Genomic DNA, 25,889 nt, shown 5'->3' on the forward strand with positions numbered 1-25,889 from the left:
AGCATAATTTCCTTTCATAGCAATGTAACCTTTCCTGTAAGTACATCTTTCGCAGATGTACTCTTTGTTGCATTATCTAGTGATCTTTCTCTCAAATCAAGATGCTTTCATTTTATTTTTAATGTATTTATCAAATAGTTTATTTTGTCAGATTATAATTAAACAGAAGCTGTGATTGTATTAGTCAAAAGCTTTATCATATTGGTTTGCAATTCTTTGGCTTTATGCTGCTCTCAGACCTGGTGGATCTTGCATGGTTTTGTATTTGTCTGCAACTAGCATTGTACAAACTGGATTATCCTCAGAAGCCTTCATTTCTTTATGGTTTGCTTTACAAGGTTACTTTCACACTTAGCTTATGATGGAGGAAATGCTCACCCACCTAAAATAGCTCATAAGGTTCAAGTAGCTGCAGTGCTATTATTCTCCTTCATGCAGCAGAGAAACATTGAAGGCTATTATAACTTCATAGGAAATTATCAATGTGTGGAACAATGGTCATACAATAGTTTCTATACAATTGCAATGATCAGCTATGTTTTATATAATATAATGTTGTTTAGCATATCATTAAGCCAAACTTCCATCTGCAAAAAAAACTAAGTTTGTGGCTGTGATAGAACTGTAAAGTTTGTTTTTCCAAGTTTTTCAGATTCAGCTTTTTTGCTATTGTAGAAATAGAATACATGTAGTATGTGCTGAAGTTTTTATCTGGCAAGTTATGTAAGCACTCATTCTGCAGCATTTGGAGAGCTCCATCTTGCATATGCATTAGGGCTACCGGGGACCATGTTCCCAGTGTGTCTTTTATTTAAAGTTACAGTGGACATCAAATTGTGTTAAGCCTTTTTGCTACTGTTATCTATGTAACTAGGTATTTTTCTGACCATCATGCACTGGAAATGACATATGTTTGCTACGGATTTTTATTTTATTTTAAAGGTTTTTGTTTGTTGTTTTTAATTTAAGGGTCGCTTTTTGTGAACGTGTTAAATATGTTAATTGCTATGTTAATTGGTTGCTGCTATTTCTAATCTTTTTCCTGAAAGTGATAGTTGCCTGGCTGCCTCTGGCTACATTAATTTTCAGACACTGATCTAGAACAAGCCTGCAATTCAGGAAGGTCAGAGCTCTAAAAATGCCTACTAGCTTCAGGTCATAATTAAAGCGCTGATTCCATTGAGTGAATATGGCTTCCAGGGAACAAGTATTTTCAGAAATGGACATCAGCAGTTTTGTCTTCATACTTCCTTAGCACAGATTGTCATTTAATTGTACAGTGTCTGAGTAAGAATACTATATGATAATGCTCTGATAGAATAATTGCCTTTTTTTGTCTCTTGCTAGTTATTAAAACTGAACTTGTGCTTCCACAACAAGGATTAGCTGCTCATTTATGTATAGAGGATTTGGAAAAGTAGATTTACTTACACGAATCTCTGCTTCAGAAGGCTCCTCTGCTATGCTAGATTGGTCCCTGGGACTTCTCCCCCATGATCTAGTTCTAAGATCTAAGATCATCTGACATCATCAAGACCAGTGCAGTGTTCATAGCCCTGCAATGGATAAGAAGATGTCGAGAGACAGTCCACAGCTGGAGCATAGGGGATTGTTGTCTGCCAGGGTAGTGGAGGATCGGGTAAGTAAAAGTGCTTTTTATTGTATAAACTAAACAAGCAGTTAACATTCACAGTGCAGAAACAGCTCCACTGCAAGAGAGAACATTTAGGTTCCCTAGAGATAGGCTTTACAGCATTAAAGCATAAAGTATAGGTTGTTTTACCTAATCTTATGTTTTGTTCTTTGCTGCACATTTGTGTAGCCTTATAGTGTATGTAAACTTTAAGTTTGTCCTTGGCCAGAATTGCTTTGCTAAATTGATAATATTCATTCTGCCCGTGTGGTACATTGTACCTTTTATATTTTTATAGCATTAATACAATTACCTTTAAAAAAATAAATAAAATTAAAAAACATAAGGTATATGTAACAGAAGGAAAATTTGAAATGTCTTACTAATACACTTTGCTCATAGTAAACTTAGAAACGTTATTATCTTAACTCCAGCATTCGTGTTGTGCACTTATATTGCTTTGCGATCTCACCTCACTTAAATTTTTTTTAAAAGTGACACATAGCAATGTTACAGATTCTAAACAAACTACAAACTCCAGTGCCTTAATATCAGAACACACAACCTGCAAATGACCACAGACACATTGAGAAAGTTTTATGAAAGCTTATTTCTATAATCAATGAATGACTATGATTAATGGGGAAATTCAGTCTTTGGAAATATCTGTCTGATGCAATACTATACATTTTAATTTACAGTCTGTATATTTCTATACAGACGGCAGAAGAAGTGAGGTTCCATTTTGTTTGAAATGGAACCTTGATTGAGATGATAAAGTATATGCCCCCAGCAAGCTAAATTTCCAGGCAGAGTAAGAACACAGTGCCCTGCCTTGATCTCATTACTTTAAATGTATCAGCCAGAGCTCCCAGTATATATTACCACTATCAGTTAGGGCTTATGGACCAATGAGAATACTTATGGTGAGGTGAGAACCAAAGTCTGGTTATACAATGTTACTGAATCAAGAAATTAGTCATATATAATGATTAATGTAGCTGTTGCCTGTAAACAGTTTACCTTACCAAGGCATTGTACACTTTGAAATTCTTTGTTGTTTTAATTATGTATTGGTGTAGCTTTATTCAGTGTTTGTTTTGGTTGCCTTACCATGTAATGATCGTCTTACACGTTGTCACTGAATTAGCGTCATGGCTGATCGATTCCCCTATGTCCTTGTGTTGATTCACCTAGCTTGTCCCAATTTTCCAAAGGGAGAGTACAACTTTGTGTTCTGGGTCACACAGTGCCCGACCCATGCATTGCCATCCACTCTGTGACGCATCAAAAATGTGGGAGTACTAATGTAATAAAACAAAACATATTTCAGCTGTACCAGTGAGCACTATGTGTGTCTTTGAATGTTCCTCCTGCTTGTCTCTGTCAGATTACTGAAATGCTCTCACTTGGACCAATGCTAGACTGAGGAACCTAGGCATTGTGGGATGTGTAGTTTTTTTCACAGGAAATGCCAATTGACAGAGGTTATGCTATAACCTGTGCAGTGCCATGAAGCATACCTCATGTTTGAACACAAATATAAACTGCTCACACTGGAATGTGAAGATTTACTATACTATAGGCTGTGTTTACAGGCCAACAAATGACACCATAAAACTGCATGATCAATGTACATCTTATGCAGATAAATACACAAGGTTCAGTTAGGAAGGTTTGCAATGCCTTTTAGTTTACCTTAAAATAAAACATATACTGTTAGAATCTTTTGTTAATCCAATATCTAAATTAAAACCTCTACCTGGTACAGTAGAGGATGTCATGTCACCTATGCCAAGTCTTCCCGGGAAAAGTTAATCCAGCTCCGAACAATCCTCTTATCTTTTTTCAGTAAGAAAAAATACGACACAAAGATACATGTGTGCCCGTTTCTTCTCCTGTGCTGTGCTTCTTCCCCTTATCTCATGCACGAGCAGACCCAGATAACAGCTTTTCACAGCTGCTACCACAGCTATCCTGAAATCTCCACTACAGTCTGTGTTCTAACAGTGTAGCCCATGCGCAGGAGTCACAGGGGGCCATGTGCATGCTCTGCTTCTGCCCAGAATGCGCTCTGTGCATGCACTTCTCACAAAACAAGTGCAAGGTTTGTCCTTGTGAACGCTGCCTGGCAAAAGGGAGTGTAGAGGTGGACGGGGGGTCTAGTGACGTCATGACTCTGTCCACCAAGCGCGCAGACCCATTGATTCTGGAGATTTGCGGGGCTCCATCTGCAGAAGGGGGGAACTTTTAACAGGTAGGTTATGCAAAAGGCATGAATACATATATACATGCGTATGATAGCAGTAGTTGGTAATCATGAGTGGTGGGTTTACATCCACTTTAATAGTATAATTTATATATATATATATATATATATATATATATATATATATATATATATATATATATATATATATATATATTCCTTCTGGATTGGGAAAATTTAAATACATAGACTGCTATACGTATATGAAAACATACATTTTATTATAGTTTTCTATGCATCTCTTTGGAAAGCTTACATATGTTAGTAATTAGTTAATTAGTCTTTTCTTCCCCCTTCGCAAATGGGATAAGGCATCACATTTATTAAGATGCAGAGTATATGTACTGTAATATAAGTTCATTATACTGTAATATTCCTTGATTAGGATATTAATAAGAAAAATGGCTTTTCATTAAATATATACATGTATTGATTTATGTAACATTATTTGATTTAGATGATAAAGTTATAAGGTATATGATTTTATACTAGGTCATGCTCACCCCTCCCGATTCTTATGGAATGCCAGCATAGTTGTGTATAGAGGCTGTATTGTATTTTAGTGGCCATCTCCTCAGTGTGGGGAAAGGAAGATAGGCTGATGCCCTGTACACCCGACTGGTTTTCCAGTGGGAATAAACTCTGAAGGCTTTTCCGACGGAATTGTGCTGAAACGGTTTTGCGCACACATGATCACATCAAAGTCAAGAACACGGTGACGTACAACACGTACAACAGGACTAGAAAAAGAAAGTTCAATAGCCAGTAGCCAATAGCTTCTGTCTTGTACTTCAGAACAAGCGTCATTTTTGGTCCATCGGAACAGCATACAGATGAGCGGTTTTCCCAATAGGAATTTGTTCAGTCGGAAATATTTAGAACATGTTCTATTTCTAGGTCCATCAGAATTTTCTACGTAAAAAAGTTCGATGGGTCATACACACGATTGGACTATACGATGAATAACTCCCGTTGGACTTTTTCTGTCAGACATTCCGCTCGTGTGTACACGGTATTAAAGTTTGTTCAATACATTTGTCACTAGAGTTTGTGGACTAAAAGACACAGAAGAACTTTAAACCAGCCCATTTTAGGAGAAGGTGGGGGCTGATTTGTGGAGTAAAAGTAGTGAGCAAAGACCTGGGTCAGACATACAAACACGAGGAAGCTGCGATTAGCTTCATACACAGACACACATATATTATTAGATTTACAATAATCATCTCAACAATATAACTACATTTATGATATTATTTTACCTTCTGTATTTTAATATTTTTCTTGTAACCTTATGCTATTTTATTATTAAATCAATTTTTTAGTTTTTACACAAGAACTGGAATATAAGTTTACAGAATATCAAGGGAATATTCATATATTCTACATATACCACTGACTGAAAAACGCTAATTAAAGTAAAGTAAACCTGTCATGATAAAAAAATATGGACTCTGCAGTTGCTGACTTTTTGTATGTTGTTGGGTTATTTGATCTAATTTTTATCCTATGGCTTCACTACTTCTTGTGTAACTGACCTTAAAGTGGTTGTAAACACTTTACAATCACTTTTTGCTACAGGTAAGGCTATAAGGCTTACCTGTAGCTACCCCGGATATCTCCTAAACCTGCACATTTTAGGAAATATCTCCTGTATCTGCATGTGCCATTGTCATCGGCACACGCGCACTGAAGCAATGGCCATTACTGGTGGCTCTCGCACGCATGTGCAGGAGTGACATCATTGTGGCTCTGGCCAATCACAGAGCAGGAGCCCACGATACCCGGAAGTAACTCCGGGAACTATGTTGCCAGCTAGATTGAGGTACGAGGACAGTTACGGGGGCTTCGATCTAAGGTAAGTAATTCATAATGAGCTAGTATGCTATGCATACTACCTCATTATGCCTTTGTCTTGCAGTTTTTTTTTTTGTTTGGGTTTACGACCAATTTAAGCATTCGTGACAAAAAACATCCCAACCTGCATGCTTGTTCTTAGTCACAGACTAGAGTATCATGCACATAAAAATCGGGTAACTAACTACTACTAAAAACAAAAATAAAAAATAAACTCCCATACTTACCAGGTACACCTATCTAATTCCTGAAATTACCAACCTTAGTCTCTAATATTGAAGTAGTGTCAAAGCCTCAGTGTTTTTTAGATTGAGCTCAGTAAAGTAAACATTCCTGAGTAAACTTTGTTAAAATTCTTATCCCAGTGCCTTGCCGTTCTGGTCTACGAGGCTGTTTTTTTTTCTCATCCTCTCATGCAAGGGTGACACCATAGGGTGCTGCAAGAGAAAAGAACCACCCTAAAGCAAGAAACCTTGGGCAGTTGTCATGGAACCAGCTTAAATGGGAGCATAGGCAAGGATTAAAGGATAAAGAATTTTCATACTCAGAAAGTGAATAAATCAACTGCTTAATGTTTAATATAACCTTAACAAATTCTTTCCAACAGGATTCAGCAAATAGTAATTTTGGTCCATACTAATTTGATGGCATCATTCTCATCAACTTTTAGTGTTGACACAATTTTGGAAAGATTCATATATTATATTCATGCTGTGTAGGCTGAGTCCTAACCCTTCTATGTACATGGCACAGCATTTTCTTGCAGTTTTGATGTTCATTTACCCACTGTAGAATCTTTTTTTTCTTAGCTGGCAGGAGAGAGTTAAGATATTCTTAGTTTTGCTTTGTTGTTTAGGCTGTTGTTGACATTCTATCAGCTTGAAGTTTGCTTTTTTCTGATCTCTCATTAGTAAAGCACTTTTGCTCCATTCTCTAAACTCAAGACATTGTATTGTACGAAACTCCTAGTTGTTCAGCAGTTTGAGCTAGTTCAATAATCACGTCAACAACCACTATGCAGTCCACGTTTCTTACATTTTTACCATGCTAATATTTGGTTAAACACCTGGACCTTTTGACCACATCTGCATGCCTTTTTTATTTTTAATAACAAGTATGCATTATAAAGTTGCCATGATGTATTTAGACTTCTGGTTTAAATCATAATTTGCATATTGCAGTTCAATTCTTAAAACAGTATTATATCAAACTAGGCATTGGTCTAAAGTGCATACAGTATCTGAATTAATCAAAGCCATAACAAAGGATGTCTTCAGGTAATGTATTTAGCATAGTTGCAGTTGTGATTGATTGTATATATTGACAGAGATCTCAGCTTACTGTCTAATTTTTCTTTTTAATCTTTTTTTTCTGGCGTAATACCACCAACTTACCTCTAAAAGTTTCTTAAAGTGGTTGTAAAGCCGGACGATTGTTTATTTTCATGCATTCAATGCATGAAGGTAAAAAGCCTTCGGTATGTATGTTATTGTCTTAATATAAAATCAGCAATTACTGTAGCATGTACTTTAGACTGATACCTATTTGGACATAATACACTTCTAAGAATTAAATTGAGATTGCAGATAGCATAGGATGGGTATGGAGTGGTAAGTACATCGTCGATTTAGACTTTATCCTTGTAGGGATATTGGTCCCTTTCATAAGAGCGATACACCTTGTTCCAAGTAAAATGCCTTTTTTTGAAGTTTACATCTCAGCCCTACTTCAATACACACCAGTGGTCAGCAGGGAAGTGCAGATGGGGTGAATAGGACAATGTTGTAATTTTTTAACTGTATGTGGGAAAAGGGGGAGTTTGAATTTTGAAAAAAACGAATAATGTTTAACAAATTGGTGAAAAATAAAATACAAGATCTTTTTCAATGAGATATTCATTTGTGCTCTCCTTTCGCCTCGCCTTTTCTATTTTTATAGAGTGCATTAAGTCATAGCACTTGCCTTCAATGTGGATGAGACCCCACTATTTAATCAGTTGTCCGTTGAACCTTCTCCTTTTTTATTTTGATAACTAACCACTTTACCAGTATCAGGCAAATGTGATTTTCGAATGCATGTTTGTTGTTTTTTTTTTATTCTAGGGGAAAGACGACTGATGTGAATTATATGTTGACCTTTTAGGAGGAAAATAGAAACATTTGCTTTAAAGCATGTTATGTGAATGTCAAACGGCAGCTAACAGTAAAGCAGTGCCATCCTAAAATGTATGACTTATTATTTGTCCTTATTCTTCATATTCTGTGTAAATAATTTATCCATATGAGGTGAGTGTTGTTTGACAAGCCAGAATGCCAAATCCGCTTTAGCAGTGTTTGCTATGACTAATCTCACATTCCTTTGTCAATATGCTTTTCTCAAATTGGATATTGTTACAGCTCAATAGTTTCAATTTGGTCAAAGTCAGATTGGTTCCAGTATGAGTTTTTTTTTCAGGATATGTCACAGCAGTGCTTTTTAAAACTTGCAGCTTAAGTGTATTAGTTTATGTGTCCTGTTTAAATGTAATCATATACACCCTAGATTCCAGCAAACTGGAAACTTTGCAGGATGTGGTGTGGTAAATCTTGAACACTAAAGCCTCGTACATACAATCAGATTTTCTGACAGGAATTGTGTGATGACAGGCTGTTGGTGGAAAATTGTATGCTCCACCGGACATTTGTCGGATTTTCCGCAGAGAATTTTGGGTGGCAGGCTTTAAAATTTTCCGTAGACAACGGTCTGTTGTTGGATTTTCCGAGCGTGTGTACATAAGTCCGTCAGGCTAAAATCCAAAATACAAACATGCATGCTCGGAAGCAAGGATGAGCCAGAAGCTGTCGATCTTGTAAACTGGCATTGGTAATGGAGAATTCACATTCGTGACGAGGCAAATTATAAAATCTCGAAATGCAGCGCACATTCTCTTCTTCTTTAATGGGATAATAATGAAGCTGCTTTGCTGGTGATACTGATGGAGTTCTGCCAAATGTATTTTGGAAGGCTTTTATTTTCTAGTGATATCAAGAATAATATTATTATGCTTGTTTTTTTAATTTTATTTTTTTTTTGGGCAAGTTACCACACCATTATCCTGTAGTTTTTAAGATCAAAGATACAACTATGTCGGTGTCCCTTGTTAATTTTACATTGTATTTTTTTTTTATGTAACTGCCTACTCCCAAACTGTCATTTGAAGTAAAACACATAGCCAAGTATTATTCTACACAATTTTTTTATTTTTCATTACAAAAGAAAACAAATAAAATTAGACATGCTATCTGCCAATAGAACAAAAAGTGCATTCTATACAACCAAAAAATATAGTAAATATACCAAATCAAATCATTATTCAACTAAAAAATAAAATAAAAGCCTCATGCGTGTGTCCTGCTTCTTAATATAGAGGGTCAACAATGCCAAGAGTTGGTGAAAGCAGGGGTCCGTCATCCGGAGATAATTCCGAAAATCATCTGGCTTATTCTCCTGGAGCTCCCGCAGCAAAGGCATATGACATAATTGGTCACAATTAATAAAGCAACCAATTTTTGGCCCAAGAAAACCTCCTCTTTTTCCTGTACTGGACTTGGGTCAAAGAAAAACCTCCAAGGCCAATAATAACACGTTATATCCGCCGATTCCGCAACATGTCTGGTTGACGAACGGCCGTTCAGAAATGAACTGAAAAGCGAAAAATGAAAAACATGAATCAACACTCACCAAACTTATACTAACATGAAATTAGCAAAGGAGCCCACAAGATGGCGCCTAACAATTGAACCCTCTCTTTATCAGCTCGTAGTATGTCTAGGATGTCACTAGGTTTGTGTTTGTTGGCCAACAATTGTGTGCAGTTTGTATGCAAGGCAAGTTTTTGGCCAACGCCCTTTGGACACAAGTCTGAGACTTTGCGGGAAATCCGATCGTGTGTACGAAGCTTTACTGTGCAGTTTCAATTTGCTTAAAGTATAACTAAAGGCAAAACTTTTTTTTTTCTTAAGTCTTGGATAAGGACTGACTTTAGTCTTGTCAGTTTGTACTGCTGTCTGTGCCCCTGTTAGGGAGTTTCACCCCCTCTGTTTGTCCTATTTACCGTTATCTTTGAAAGTGAAAGTAAGAGAATATCCCAAATTTTGGGTTGACACAGGAACAGTCCAGAAATCATCCAATGGGGACACTATATCTGGTGACACTCAGGGATTCCCTCACTTTGTAGGGATTTTCTCTACCTCCCTGTTTTGGCTATGGGAGAGGAAGTGAAGCTAAATCTCCTCCATGGGATACAGATGGCAAATATACTTGACACAGGTTTTAACCTTCTCTTACTCTATCCAAAATGGAAAAAAAAATGTACTGCCAAGTCAAAAGCAGGTGTGATCCAAGCAGAAGCACAAGTACATCCTCATTATGGCACCATCCCAATAACTCATGTACCAAACAACAATGTTTTCCCTATAGAGGAGAGGTCTTTGCCTTAAAGGTACAGAAAACCCCACTCTACAAGAAAAAGGAACTTTGAATGTGCCAAACAACGAAGGAAAAAATGTATATTTTCTGTTTTTGGTCCCTTTATGGCACAGTCCTCTCCTCCATAGGGAAAACATTGGGGGGGAAAAATGCCTTTAGTTACACTTTAATTTGTTTCTTGTGTACTGTGTGATTATCACATATTGGATCAAATTAAAAAAACTGGATTAGAAATGAACACTTAATTCTTAAAGCGCACTTGGCTCTGTCAACCTTGCCCTTCAAACAGTTCAGTGAATTATGGTATATGATGATAGTCGAGTTAGTTGTCAATAAAATTGGCTCTTGAAGTCCAACTCCAGGTTAAACACAAAGCTTATCTACCCCCGTGTTATAGTGACATAATGCACTGGGTCTTCGTCCTCCTTCACCTCCTCTTCTCTTCGCTGGTTGGGGGTTCTTACTAGAACTGTGCTCATTTAGTTACGTAGGAGGTTCTGCTGGTTCTAATGAGGAATTTTATGCTGAAGGTAAATTTTTTTTTCCAGTGATTACTTTGTCACATTAAAATATTTATTACCCTCAACATTTCATATTCTTTACATGTTGTGCCATGTACTTATGTTGAAAAGTATCCTGTTCTCTTTACATTGCCTCCTATGTGTGAAAAACCTGGTGATCCTACCAGTTCTCCAGCTTTTCCTATGCCAAACTGACCGTGCTAGGCATAGAAGTTCATCCACGCCAGCGTGGTCAGTTTTCTGGCAGTGGTCAGACTTGTGCTGACCTGCTCCTCCCCCTACACAGCCATTCACTAGGATGATCTGTGCATTGTTCTTTCTCTACCTCCTGACACTTAACCCTGCAAACGCCACCCATGCCTCTCCAAGCCCCTTATGCAGCTGAGAACAGGGGGACATGTGAACACTTTAAACATTTTTTTTTTTTTTTGCATACATCTATACGCAAACATTTTGCTTTTCATTTCTGTTATTATTATTACACAGGATTAATATAGTGCCAGTGTGTGAAGTGCTTTACAAAATCAAGGCAGACATTACAGTTACAATTCAATACAAGAGGAAACAGAAGTTTTAAACTGAGTTGTTATACAAAGTAGGGTCTCACATATACTTTAAGCCAGGGGTAGGCAACCTTTTGAGCACAATGTGCCAAAAAATGTTTTCAAAGAAATTGAGCATGCCGATTTTATAACAAAAAAAGTCAACTTCACACTCTCCATCACGAACAAGATTTTTTATAAAGGAAATGCTTTAGACTACATGAGTAGTAGTGAAAAATTAACATCCTGTACTCTCATGATCATGATCAGCCTCAATTCATGCACCTTCACACCTCAGATCACTGTTCCTCTGTTTCACCACTGTACCCCCCTGCTCATCTGCCCCACCACTGTACCCCCCTGCACATCTGCCCCACCACTGTAACCCCCTACACATCTGCCCCACCACTGTAACCCCCTGCACATCTGCCCCACCACTGTAACCCCCTGCACATCTGCCCTACCACTGTAACCCCCTGCACATCCTGTACATCTGCCCCACCTCTGTACCACTCTGCTCTTCTGCCCCACCACTGTACCACCCTGCTCTACTGTCCCACCACTGTAACCCCCTGCTCATCTGCCTAACCAATGTACCCCTTTTCTCATCTGCCCCATCTCTGCTCATCTGTCCCACTACTGTAACCCCCTGTACATCTGTCCCACCACTGTAACCCCCTACTCATCTGCCCCGCCAATGTTCACCCTTTCTCATCTGCCCCACCGCCGTACCCCCATGCTCTTCGGTCTCTTCACTGAACTATCTTCTCATCTGTCCTAGAACTGAAACTATCTCAGTCATCAGCGTCTGGATATGCATGAATGGGATCTTTATCCCATTCATGCGGTGAGTAGAGGCCACCAGAGGTGGCTATTCTGCTGTCTGTATTCAACAGTCTACTGGACAACTTTGTCGCCAGGTTCAGGGATCCTCAGACCTTTGCAGTGTCCTTCCTGGATCAGTGGGTCAGTTAATAAATGGGACTTTTTGCATTGTTCCAAAGATATACTTTATTTGTTATACTACATTTGTCTTCAATACAGTTTATACTCTCACGCCCTATACCATCAATCGGTATAAACACAAGCGCTTACACACAAAGATGTGTGTATCTATTGAAGGCTGTGGAATCTCTGGTTGAGCAGCTGCTTATATTTATTCTTCCCCAAAATATACATTTGTGTTTCTAAAGCTTAAACATTTTTTACCTTAATGCATTCCCTTGCATTAGAGTTAAAAATGTTTAGGCATTAGAATCACCCCCCCCCCCCCCAACACACACTGTATACCTACCTGAGTCCTTACTCGACCCAGCACTGTACCTGTTTGTAGCGGCTGTACCCGCTCTCACAGGCTTTGCTAAGGCAGCGGGAGCCATCGGCTCCCACTGCTCTCAGTCAAATCCTGTGATGGGGACAGGGCCGAGTTGGGCTGTCTGTGTTCATGCACACAGGCGGCGTGCCTCAGGTTCAAACCCGTAGGTGTGCCACAATCGGAAGCGGCTTCCTATGGTGGCACACCAAGAAGAGGAGGAGTCAGAAGCACAAAGAGGAGGATCAATGCCACTCTGTGCAATTTTACTGCACAGAGCAGGTAGGTATAACGTGTTTGTTGTTTTAAAAAAAAAATACACTTTATAATAACTTTCAATAAGGCTCCATTTTCCCATATGTTGATTGTTTGAAAATTACAATTGTGTACACATTGTTTTAACTTTTGCACTTTTAATGGAACTCCAAGAAAGGCCCTAAATGTTTAGTTGAAATACACATGTTAACAGTTTTACCTCCCAAAGAACTTGTCATTCTTTTCAGCCACTTATACCCAGAACCTTGACCTCTGTTACAGTCAAAAACTCAACCCTACGGCCGCGTACACACGCGGGGACTGTTCGCTCAACTTTGTTCGTCAAACAGTTTCAGCGGACAGTCCGCTCAAAATTAGCATGGACGGACTTGCCCACACACGACGAACGAACAGTCCGCTGAAACCGTGCGCGATGACGTGAACGGCACGTACGACGGGACTAGAAAACGACGTCCTATACACTGCAATGCAACCTTCGGCGTGTAAATTCTTTCTGAGCATGCGCAAGACTTAGTTTGACGAACAAGCCTACACATGGGCGGACTGTCCGCTCAAACCAAGTTTCAGTGGACAGTTTTTCGGAATTTCCGAAAAACTTTGTTCGTCAGACTGTCCGCTGAAGCCCACACACGAGCGGACTGTCCGCCGAAACACTGTTCAGCGGACAAAGTTGAGCGAACAGTCCCCGCGTGTGTACGCGGCCTACCTGCTGAATAGGCTGCAAAGGAGAAGATGCACATTGATAAGGTCATCCCGCTGTGCGATTGGGTCTGTCCACCTGGTAGCATGCTCTTGGCACATGTAAACTGCAGCAGAGCTTGGTTAACCCTTAGTGCTGAAAGTAAAAATCATTTGTTGAAAGAAGCAGTATATCAGGTTGTGTGCGTTTTTTCTTTTAGTGACAAGGTTAAAACTTTTATATCTTAGAATCAGGATTGTGTACTTTTTTCATTACTATATTTCAAAGGACTTTTTCAGCTATCAATATCAGGATGCAGGAGAACATTTTCTTCTACATCATTCTTATCATTCTGGTTACTTTGAGCAACTTTATCTAACGATATACATTAGTAGAACTGTAGATTAAAATCTTCTTTGGCTAAATTAATTCATTGTTGACTTGCTATCTAGAACTAACATTGCAAGAGTAAGTGCTGTCAAAAAACTATATGTTGGTTATCTGTGTGAGATTAAAAATAAAGCTGAACATTTAGACCATCTTGAAAAATGTTTAACTTTTTTGGTATTTAAAAAAAAAATCTGAACAGTTTGGGCCAGTTTGAAATAGTGGCCATAGACCTTAGGTGACAGTCCACCAATTCTGTCAGTTTTGGGCAAAAATGTATTGTCTGTGCAACGCACTCTGGGTTTTTTCCTATGTGTAAAGATGTTGCTTGAGCTGCCCAATGTTTTCTCGCTTCTGTCACTTTAAACGCTTCATGCTCAGAATGTTCCTATGTAGAGTGTAATCTGGTGCAAATGGCATGAGATGGTCAGATTATACACGTGTGACCACAAACTTTCACAAATATGTATGGGCAGCATAAAGTGAAAATAATAGTGTATTAGCTGTGAGTACTTGTTAGTTTCTTGGGGTTATGCATTCAGGGAAAGGCTTTCAACAGTGTCATGAATTAGTGCTAAAGAAGTTAATATTGCATACACAGGCTGCTGGACTTTAATCTGCCATAAACCTCTGCAAGCACAGAGGTAAGATGTTTTTTGTAGTTGGTTACCAGGTTTGCACACATCTCTTCTTTACAGATCTTCTCTAACTCCTTAAGGATTATTGGCTTTCGCATGGCAACCCTTGACAAAGTTTCAGCTGCCTCCATACATTTTCTATACGATTCGGGTCTGGAGACTGGCTATGCCACTCCATTACCCTAATGTGCTTCTTCTAGAGCAGGTTTCTCAAACTGGTGGCCCTCCAGCTGCTGTGAAACTACAAGTCCCATGAGGCATTGCAAGGCTGACAGCTACAAGTATGTCTCCCACAAGCAGGGGCATGATGGGACTTGTAGTTTCGCAACAGCTGGAGGGCCGCCAGTTTGAGACCCCTGTTCTAGCACCACTCCTTTGTTGCCTTGGAGATATGTTTTCGGTCATTTTCATGCTGGAAGACCCATCCACAACCAATTGTCAGTGTTCTGGCTGAGGGAAGAAGGTTTTCATCCAAGATTTGACCCCTCAATACAGCAAATTCAGCCTGTACTTTTAGCAGAGGATGATGTTCTTAGGGTCATAGTCAGCATTTTTTTTCCTCCAAACATGGCGAGTCGAGCTAATGCAAAAGAGCTTATTTATGATCTCCTCTGACCACAGCACATTCTCCTAAACCTTCTCTGAATCATTTAAATGTTCATTGGCAAACTTCAGACAGGTCTGTCAATGTGCCTTCTTGAGGAGAGGGATGTTGTGGGCGCTGCTGGATTTCAATCCATAATGGTGTATTGTGTTACCAATGGTTTGTTTGATGACTGTGGTCCAAACTATCTTGAGATCATTCACAAGCTCCCACCGTGTAGTTCTGGGCTGATCCCTCACTTTTCTCATGATCATCCGTACCCCGTGAGGCAAAATCTAGCATGGAGCTCCAGACCGAGAGTGATTGATGATTATTTTGTATTTGCTCCATTTGCGAATAATCACTCCAACAGTTGTCTCCTTCTCACCAAGCTTCTTGCTGATGGTCTTGTAGCCTATTCCAGCCTTGTGCAGGTCTGCAATCTTGTTCCTGATGTCCTTTGACAGTTCTTTTGGTTGGAGAACCTTCCTAAATTGGCAGGACTAATGTGTACCACATGAGCACATACTGTAGCCAGTATATGGGAGCCAAAATTATTGGTTGGTAGGGGATGAAATAATTTTTACTCACTGGACTGCCACTTAATTTATAACCTTTGTATCATGTGTTTTTTTTTCTGGATTTGTGGTTGATATTCTGTCTCTATCATTTAAAATGCACCTATGATAAAAAAAATTATAGACTCTTCATTTCTTTGTAAGAGGGCAAACTTAAAAAATCTGCGGGGATCAAATAATTTTCCCCACTGTATATTTCTGAAGCAGAAGTATGGATGAGTACTGGTGAGCAACTAAGGGGACAGTTTTAAGCAGTGGTATGGTCTTGCTATGGCTATACTGCTACTTTTTCAAAATAAATACCCCCCAAATGACCCCTTTTTGGAAAGAAGACATTCCAAGGTATTTAGTAAGAGGCATAATGAGTTTTTTGAAGTTGTCATTTTTTTCCCACAATTCTTTGCAAAATCAAGATATTTTTCCTTATTTTTTTCACAAAATTGTCATATTATCAGGTTATTTCTCACACACAGCATATGCATACCACAAATTACACCCCAAAACACATTCTGCTATTACTCCTGAGTATGGCGATACTACATGTGTGAGACTTTTACACAGCGTGGCCACATACAGAGGCCCAACATGCAGGGAGCACCATCAGGCGTTCTGGAGCACCCAGGCCAATTCTAACATTTCTCTCCTACATGTAAAAATCATCATTTATTTGCTAGAAAATTACATAGAACTCCAAAACATTATATATGCTTTTTTAGCAAAGACCCTGGAGAATACAATGGTGGTCATTGCAACCTTTTATCTCGCACGGTATTTGCGCAGCAATTTTTTCTAACGCGTTTAAAAAACAACAACAGTTTTGTGCTTTAAAAAAACAAAACAGTAAAGTTAGCCCAATGTTTTTGCATAATGTGAAAGATGAAGTTACGCCGAGTAAATAGATACCTAACATGTCACCCTTCAAAATTGCACACGCTTGTGGAATTGCACAAAATGGCACTACTTAAAAATCCCCTTAGGCTAAGCTTTACATTTTTTTACTGGTTACATGTTTTGAGTTACAAAGGAGGTCTAGGGCCAAAATTATTGCTCTCGCTCTAACGTTCGCAGCGATACCTCACATGTGTAGTTTGAACACTGTTTTCATATGTGGGCGGGACTTATGTATGCGTTCGCTTCTGCATGCGAGCACATGGGGACAGGGGCGCTTTAAAATTATTATTTTTTATTGTTCATTTTACTTTATTTTAGTTTGACACTTTTTTCCCCAAAAATACATTTTTTGATCACTTTTATTCCTATTACAAGGAATGTAAACATCCCTTGTAATAGGAATATGGCATGACAGGTCCTCTTTACAGTTAGATATGGAGTCAATAAGACCCCACATCTCACCTCTAGGCTGGGAAGTCTGAAATAAAAAAAATAAAAACACGATTCTGGCTTTGATCGTATTGGCGAGTCGGTAGAAGCACCGGAGGGCGACAGGAGGGGGGGACTGGGACGTCCACTCTCGCCTCCTGTAAGAACGATCAGGCAGCGGGACAGCTGCTATGATTGTTCTCGTGGTGTAGGGAATCGCCGGCTGACAAAGCTGATATCTCAATGATGTCTGTAGCTACAGGCATCATTCAGATATCCCCGCACAAAGTCAAGGTCAAGGACGTCATATGATGGCCGGCTGGTGGGAAGTGGTTAAAATGCATTTTTTTTAAACACAAAGTTGTCCATGTATACAATATTTCTAACACATAGCATGTACATACCAAAAATGACACCCCAAAATAGATTCTCCTACTCCTCCTGAGTACGGCGATAACACGTGTGTGAGACTTCCACAGCCTGACAACAAAACATTATACTTTTTTTTTTTTTTTTTTTAGCAGAGACCCTAGAGAATAAAATGGTGATCATTGCAATTGTGTATGTCACACGGTATTTGCACAGTGGGTTTTTTTGGGGGAAAAAATACACTTTAATAAAAAAAACAAAAAAAACACAATAGTTACCCCATTTCTTTTGTATAACGTGAAAGATAATATTATGGCTAGTAATTAGATACCTAACGTGACACTTTAAAAGTGCGCATGCTTGTGGAATTGCGACAAACTATAGCACTTAAAAATCTCCATAGGCGATGCTTTAAACACCTTTACAGATTACCTTTTTAGAGTTACAGAGGAAGTCTAACTCTAGAATCATTGCTCTTGCTCTAACATTCGCGGTAATACCTCACATGTGTGGATGGGGCGCTTTCAATTTTTATTTTTTTATTATTATTTGTTTTACTTTTTATTTTTACAATGTCCCTTTAATTTATTTATTTTTTGATCACTTTTATTCCTTTGTAATAGAAATACGAATGACAGGTCCTCTTCATGGAGAGTTCTGGGGTCGAAAAGACCCCAAATCTCTTTTTTAACTTCTAAAAGCAAAAGATCAAAACAAAAAAATAAAAACAAATTATCTTTGGCTTTCATTTTTTTTTTCTTCCAGTCTGGACCGGACTCATGACGTTGCTCTGGTCCTCCAAGGCCATAGAGTTGACCAAAGAGTGTTAACTCTTTGATCGCCTATGGGAGCAGCCGGCAGCACCGTTGGATCATTTGTCGGGCAAATCGGTGGAAATGGTAAACCCGAGAAACACCAGCGAGCAGCAGAAGGGGGGGGGGGGGGACACTTGGACTGGTTTCATGAGAAAGCTGGTCATCTGCTGAAAAAACGGTACTGGGGTTAAGTATGATATTTTCAGCAATAATCCCAGTAAACCACTTGCAGACCGCAAATATATATATATATATATATATATATATATATATATATATATATAGTGTATTGCGGTCGGCAAGTAGTTAAAATAGAAATGAAAGGCAAAAATGTTTTGTATAGATATATAAAAACAAATACGTTTTTTTCCCTTTTGATCACATCCCCTCTGTTCTCAGCTGCTTAAGAGCTGGGGGAGGGGGGAGGGGAAGCAGCAGCACATTGAGCTTCCCAGTGAATGGCTGTGCAGTAGGGGTGTGTTAGGACAAGTCTGATCATTGGGGGGATTACACTAAGTTCCCAGCATAGCTGGAGAACTGACCACTGTGTGCTCTGCTGCTTAGTGTGGTCAGTTTTTAATAGGAAAGCAGAGGGACTGGCAGTAACACCCCAGATTTCACACAAAGGAAGCAATACAAAGAGAACAGGATACTTTCTCATACAAATACATGGTACAGCAGGCACATATGGTATCAGGAATATGACGTGTTGGAGTAACAAAGCTTTAACTAAAAAAGAAAAAGAAATTAGGCACATCACTTACCCATAATGAAGTTTGTATCGCATTGTGCATGTAGCTGATTTCAGGAGAAATTTTTACTTCAAGAAGGTCTGTTCTCTTCCAGTCTCTGAACTTTTAAGCACTGCAATAATAATTTTAAGACAGAACAGCAGTAAGGATGGTTGGACAGGGAAATGCCCCTTTCTTCCTCCTCCTCCATTGAGAAAAGTTATTTTATAGATTGCACTGCTTGTAATAGGAACTATGAATGGGGAAAATTGGAACAGTCACAGGATTTTGTCCACCATTCATACATCCTGTTACAAGCACTGTAATATAACTGATGTCTCAATCTATACAGTAGGTGACCGCGATATTGTGTCAATCTCGCTGCTTCTAGCGGCGAGATTGACACCCTACGAGCTCCGTCGCGGGAGCCAGCGCCGAGCTGGCTTGCATCGGGAAAGGAAAAATGTTTCTTTTGCTTTCCCGATAAGCATCGCTGGCCGGGTTGACACTGGTGTAGGGATCCGAACTGGATTCCCGCCAATACCAGGCACTGTGTTTGGTATGAATCCTAAGGGAGAACTCCACGCCACATGTAAAAAAAACGGCGTGGGTTCCCCCTTGGGAGGCATACCAGGCCCTTAGATCCGGTAGGGATTTTAAGGGGAATCCCCTTCGCCAAAAAAAAACGGCGTGGGGTCCCCCCAAAATCCATACCAGACCCCTATCCGAGCATGCAGCCCGGCCGGCCAGGAAAGGGGGTGGGGACCTCCCCACCGTACCTGGTCGTGTGCCCTCAACATGGGGGGTGCCTTGGGGAAGGGGGGGCCGCGTGGCCCCCCCACCCCAAAGCACCTTGTCCCCATGTTGATGAGGACAAGGGCCTCTTCCCGGCAACCCTGGCCGTTGGTTGTCGGGGTCTGCGGGCAGGGGGCTTATCGGAATCCGGGAGCCCCCTTTAATAAGGGAGCTCCCCACTTCCTTCTTACAGGATTTGACTGACAGCAGCATGAGTCAATGGTTCCGCTGCTGCCTGTGTCTCTTGTGAGACCAGGAAGTGGAGGGAGAAGAATTGCGGCCGGGACAGCGTTGAATCATGAGAGTAGGCAGGTAAGTGTATGGACAAGTAGAGTTAGGCCGCGTACACACGCGCGGACTGTTTGCCCAACCTTGTTCGTCAAACAGTTTCGGCAAACAGTCCGCTCAAAATTTGCATGAGCGGACTTGCCCACACACGAGCGGACTGTTTCAACGAACTGTTTGCCAAACAGTCCGCTCAACTTTTGAAATGAACGGACTCGCCCACGTAAGGCGGAGGCAAATCCGCCCATTTCGAGCGCGTGTACAGGTAGGCGGGGCCCGCGAAGGAGACGTCGCGGGCTCCGCCGCCTGGAATGGGCTTAAAGGGGAACCCCAACGCCGAAAAAAATCGGCGTGGGGGTTCCCCCAAAGTCCACACCAGACCCTTGTCCGAGCACGCTACCCGGCCGGCCAGGAAAGGGGGGCGAGCGAGCGTGCCTCCCCTCCTGAGCCGTACCAGGCCGCGTGCCCTCAACATGGGGGGGTGCCTTGGGGAAGGGGGGGCCGCGCGGCCCCCCCACCCCAAAGCACCTTGTCCCCATGTTGATGAGGACAAGGGCCTCTTCCCGACAACCCTGGCCGTTGGTTGTCGGGGTCTGCGGGCGGGGGGCTTATCGGAATCCGGGAGCCCCCTTTAAGAAGGGGGCCCCCGGATACCGGCCCCCCACCCTATGTGAATGAGTATGGGGTACAATGTACCCCTACCCATTCACCTGTGAAATAAAGTACAAAAAAAACACAACACAGGGGAAAAAATATTTTATTGCACAGCTCCGGGGGTCTTCCGTCTTCGGGGGTCTTCTCGCCGGACTCCTCCGCTATGTGTGTGTAGCTCTTTTACTAGCGGAGGAGTCCGGCTTTCTTCCTCCCCGCCGCCGGCCTCTTCTCCCGACTTCGGGGGTCTTGTCCCCCTCTTCGGTTCTTCTGCCGGGCCACCGCGCCTTCTTGTAGCTCTTTTACAGGCGGTGGCCCGGTCTTCTGTCGCCGCTGTCGCTGTCGCCGCCTTCCGTTCTTGTTCTTCTTCTTGTTGTTCTTCTTCTTCTTCTCCAGGCGATGTTGACACGTCGCTCCCTCCGGCCGGAATGCCAGGGACACGCTCCGCTGCCACTTATATAGTGACAATGGGGCGGTGTCACATGGTATATGTCACATGGGTTGGTCACATGGTGACCCCGCCCCCTTACGATGTCATAGTCCCCATGTGACATCAACCCATGTGACCAACCCATGTGACATATACCATGTGACCCCGCCCCATTGTCACTATATAAGTGACCGCACAGCGCGGCTCTGGCATTCCGGCCAGAGGGAGCGACGTGTCAACATCGCCTGGAGAAGAAGAAGAAGAACAAGAAGAAGAACAAGAACGGAAGGCGGCGACAGCGACAGCGGCGACAGAAGACCGGGCCACCGCCTGTAAAAGAGCTACAAGAAGGCGCGGTGGCCCGGCAGAAGAACCGAAGGCGGCGACAGAAGAACGGAAGGCAGCGGCGACAGAAGACCGGGCCACCGCCTGTAAAAGAGCTACAAGAAGGCGCGGTGGCCCGGCAGAAGAACCGAAGAGGGGGACAAGACCCCCGAAGTCGGGAGAAGAGGCCGGCGGCGGGGAGGAAGAAAGCCGGACTCCTCCGCTAGTAAAAGAGCTACACACACATAGCGGAGGAGTCCGGCGAGAAGACCCCCGAAGACGGAAGACCCCCGGAGCTGTGCAATAAAATATTTTTTCCCCTGTGTTGTGTTTTTTTTTGTACTTTATTTCACAGGTGAATGGGTAGGGGTACATTGTACCCCATACTCATTCACATAGGGTGGGGGGCCGGTATCCGGGGGCCCCCTTCTTAAAGGGGGCTCCCGGATTCCGATAAGCCCCCCGCCCGCAGACCCCGACAACCAACGGCCAGGGTTGTCGGGAAGAGGCCCTTGTCCTCATCAACATGGGGACAAGGTGCTTTGGGGTGGGGGGGCCGCGCGGCCCCCCCTTCCCCAAGGCACCCCCCCATGTTGAGGGCACGCGGCCTGGTACGGCTCAGGAGGGGGGGCGCGCTCGCTCGCCCCCCTTTCCTGGCCGGCCGGGTAGCGTGCTCGGACAAGGGTCTGGTGTGGACTTTGGGGGAACCCCCACGCCGATTTTTTACGGCGTTGGGGTTCCCCTTTAAGCCCATTCCAGGCGGCGGAGCCCGCGACGTCTCCTTCGCGGGCCCCGCCTACCTGTACACGCGCTCGAAATGGGCGGACTTTCCGAGCGGGAACAGTCCGCTCATTTCGAAAGTACAGCGGACAGGCCCACACACGGGCGGACTGTTCGCTCAAACACAGTTTCAGCGGACAGTTTTTCGGAATTTCCGAAAGACTTTGTCCGTCCAACTGTCCGCTGAAACTGTCCGCTGAAAGCCCACACACGAGCGGACTGTCCGCCCAAACACTGTTCAGCGGACAAGGTTGGGCGAACAGTCCGCCCGTGTGTACGCGGCCTTAGTGTTTTTTTTACCTTAATGCAGGGAGTGCATTAAGGTAAAACCCTGATAGCATTTAGAACCACTTCAACTGCTGAGCATGCATACCTTTGTCAAATAGATGAACCCTATAAATTGCATGTTACCCCAACATTTCACATATTCCTGGTATGAGGTGTTTGTATCATGTACTTCTATTAAAACATATCCTCTTCTCTTTGCATTGCTTCCTTTGTGTGAAATACCTAGTGATCCTGCCAGTCCCCCTGCTTTCCTATTTCAAACTGATCACACCAAATCATAAAGCACATCCTTTCTAGCTTGATCAGTTTTCTTTTTTGCCTTCTACTTGGGAGCATAGTCTGCCTGTAATCCAGTGATCAGACTTGTGCTGACATGCCCCCTTCACAGCTTTTTACTAGTAAGATCAGTGAATTGCTGCTTCTCTGCCTCCTGCCACAGGAGCTCAGCAAAAGTGTCTCACTCTCCACACCCTGTCTTGCAGCTGTGAAATACTCCATACTGTCTCACAGACAGGTGCTACCTCCTTCCTGAGGCCGCGTACACACGCGGGGACTGATCGCCCAACTTTGTCCGTCAAACAGTTTCGGCAAACAGTCCGCTCAAAATTAGCATGGACGGACATGGCCACACACGACGGACGAACAGTTTGCTGAAACCGTGCGCGATGACGTGAACGGCACGTACGACGGGACGAAAAATACGACGTCCTATACACTGCATTATAACTTTCGGCGTGTAAATCCTTTCTGAGCATGCGCGGAACTTAGTTTGACGAACAAGCCTACACACGAGGGGACTGTTCGCTGAAACAAAGTTTCAGCGGACAGTTTTTCGGAATTTCCGAAAAACCTTGTTCAGCGGACTGTTCGCTGAAACTGTCCGCTGAAAGCCCACACACGAGCGGACTGTTTGCCGAAACACTGTTTAGCGGACAAAGTTGGGCGAACAGTCCCCGCGTGTGTACGCGGCCTGACACTTTTTCAAGATTCCCTTGTATGTGGCTCAACCCCTTCATGACCAAAGCCCCTGTAATCAGGGTTTGGAGTCGCTTTTCCTTAAAACCTTTTCTAAGCCTCCAAATTCTGGGTCCAGACATAAGAATCCAGTCTCACATCTCGTATGACAGCTCTATATAATTGAGGGTTGAATTGAGATTTTTAATGATTAATCATGCAGCTCTAGCTCTCAGGGTTTGAGTGTACAACTAGGATTTTGCAACCATAAGGACCAGAAGTTATGAAGTTTTGGTTACGTTTTTAATGGCTAGCACTTTTTCCATTTGACATTGGTGATTCAGTGTGGACAGAGTGTCCCTTAGCCCTTGTACACACGGTCAGAGAATCCGTCGGAATGTGTCCTATCGGACCGTGTCATCGGATAATCCGACTGTGTGTGGTATGCATCGGACTGATTCCGTCGGACCCAATTTTCCAACATGTTGGAAATATTTCCCGACCAACTGGGCCGATCGGACATACTCTGATCATGTGTAGAGAATTTTGATCGGACCAAGTGCCACGCATGCTCAGATCAAATTCCTACATCAAAGCTATTGGCTACTAGCCTGAATGTAGTCCCATCGTAACGAAATTACGTCAACATGTTCTGAAAGATCGGATTTTTTCGCCAACTTTGTCCGACCGTGTGTATGCAACAGTTTCGGACAAGATCCGACGGACAAAATCCGACGGATTTGGTTGTGGAAATCTCCGACCGTGTGTACAGGGGCTAATACTGGGAGTGCCAGTGGAGTTCCAGAGTCAATACTGAGTTTAGCCATCAGGAACAAGTGGACAAGTACTACTCTGGAGTTTGGGGGAAAGTGGTCAAGACCAAGGTGAAGTAATGTAAGGGATGGGTCAGGTGCTATATTTGATCCCAGGAGAGCAACAGGTAAAAAATATTATTCCAATATAGGTAGAGTGATTTGCATTGCCATAAAACATAAAGTAGTTAATTTGACAAGTTTATAGGGTGTAAGGTACCTGGTGTAGTGGTGGTATAGTTCCAAGTAATACAATTTGAGATCCTTTAAAAAAATAATTAAACAAATTTGGTTAAATTCATTAATTAACCACATATTAAATTGCCAAAAAATAACATTAATTCCTCCAGGTACACTTGCACACAGTTAAAGATTTTGCAGGCATAATATGGTACAGTGCATGATTAAACAATTATAGCAAACTGGTGCTAATGATCAACAAGATAACATGTAGGTTAAAATGCAGTTGGTAAATCAGCTGTGTAGAAGCAATGATACCCGGATGAGCATGTTCTCCTAACATGCTGAGGTCACTGAAGGTGCATTTCTGCACGTAGAGTTGGAGATTTGGTCAGAATGAATGGTCTACGCAATGCTGAAACGTTTAGATAACTACTAATCCATCATGCAATACCTAAGTGAAAACTCAGACAGCCAAGTCCTGTGAAATACACAGTGTTGCCTCAAACGATGTCAACAGGAAGTATATTAGGACTTCAAAATACCTCCACCCTATAATGTGGAGGAGAAGACTGAAAAGTATTCTGTAGCCTTCAGCTGGTGACAATGCTGATGCTCCATAGATAGAGTATGAGAAACATTGTCACTCTAGGACAGGAAGGGTCTGGCAGGATCAATGGATGAAAATAAGGTTAACAAAGGCCTGCAAAAACAAACCTAATTTCATCCAAGGACTTGTAAGCTGCAGAATATGAAATATTTGTTCTTTGGTTTAGATAAACTTTAAATTGGAACTTGCGTCAGACATACTTTTACATATTAAGTTAATGCATGCTAAAGTAATGTACAACGTTTATGATAGCTATTATCTCTTATAGAAATCCCAATACTCTTCCTGACAGTGCTTTCAGCTTCTTTTACCTTGGTAGGACAGATTAGTGCATCATTGTGGATCATCTAAATTCTGGCTATATCTTGTGACGTGTCAGAATGTGTTCATGCAGACTTGTAAAGTGGTTCACTGTTATATGCAAGCATTTTTTCTGAATACAATTGATTTATTCAGTGTGTATTGTTGTGATTAGTTTTGATTAGCCACAGCTAATCACATGATACAGATAGGCTGTGGCTGGTACTGTCTGTACCATGTGTCGTGATCTGCTGTGATTGGTCACAGCAATCACATGGTATCAACAACGGCCTGGTACAGTGATCTGTCATTGGCTGTGTCCGGGGGACACAGTGGGTGACAAATCCTGCTGTGGCATGTTCTGGGGAGGACATCATATGACATCCAGCTGGATCTCGAGCGGTCCCACCCAGCCATCATTTGTCTAATTTTCAGAATGGGAACCAGGTAAAATTTCCTGAACCAATGGGCTGCCCTAAACGTGATGTGAAAAATCACATAAAAAT

General features: G+C 41.9%; 1 protein-coding gene across 1 annotated transcript in view; it reads left to right on the forward strand.

Moving 5' to 3' along the window:
- Positions 1-25,889, forward strand: part of IMMP2L (inner mitochondrial membrane peptidase subunit 2) — a 1,432,488-nt gene that overhangs the window by 62,471 nt on the left and 1,344,128 nt on the right. The window lies entirely within an intron of this gene.

This window comes from Lithobates pipiens, unplaced genomic scaffold (genome assembly GCF_037356315.1).
Source record: "Lithobates pipiens isolate NorthernLeopardFrog02 unplaced genomic scaffold, aLitPip1_a1.2 Scaffold_8, whole genome shotgun sequence".
Taxonomy (NCBI): domain Eukaryota; kingdom Metazoa; phylum Chordata; class Amphibia; order Anura; family Ranidae; genus Lithobates; species Lithobates pipiens.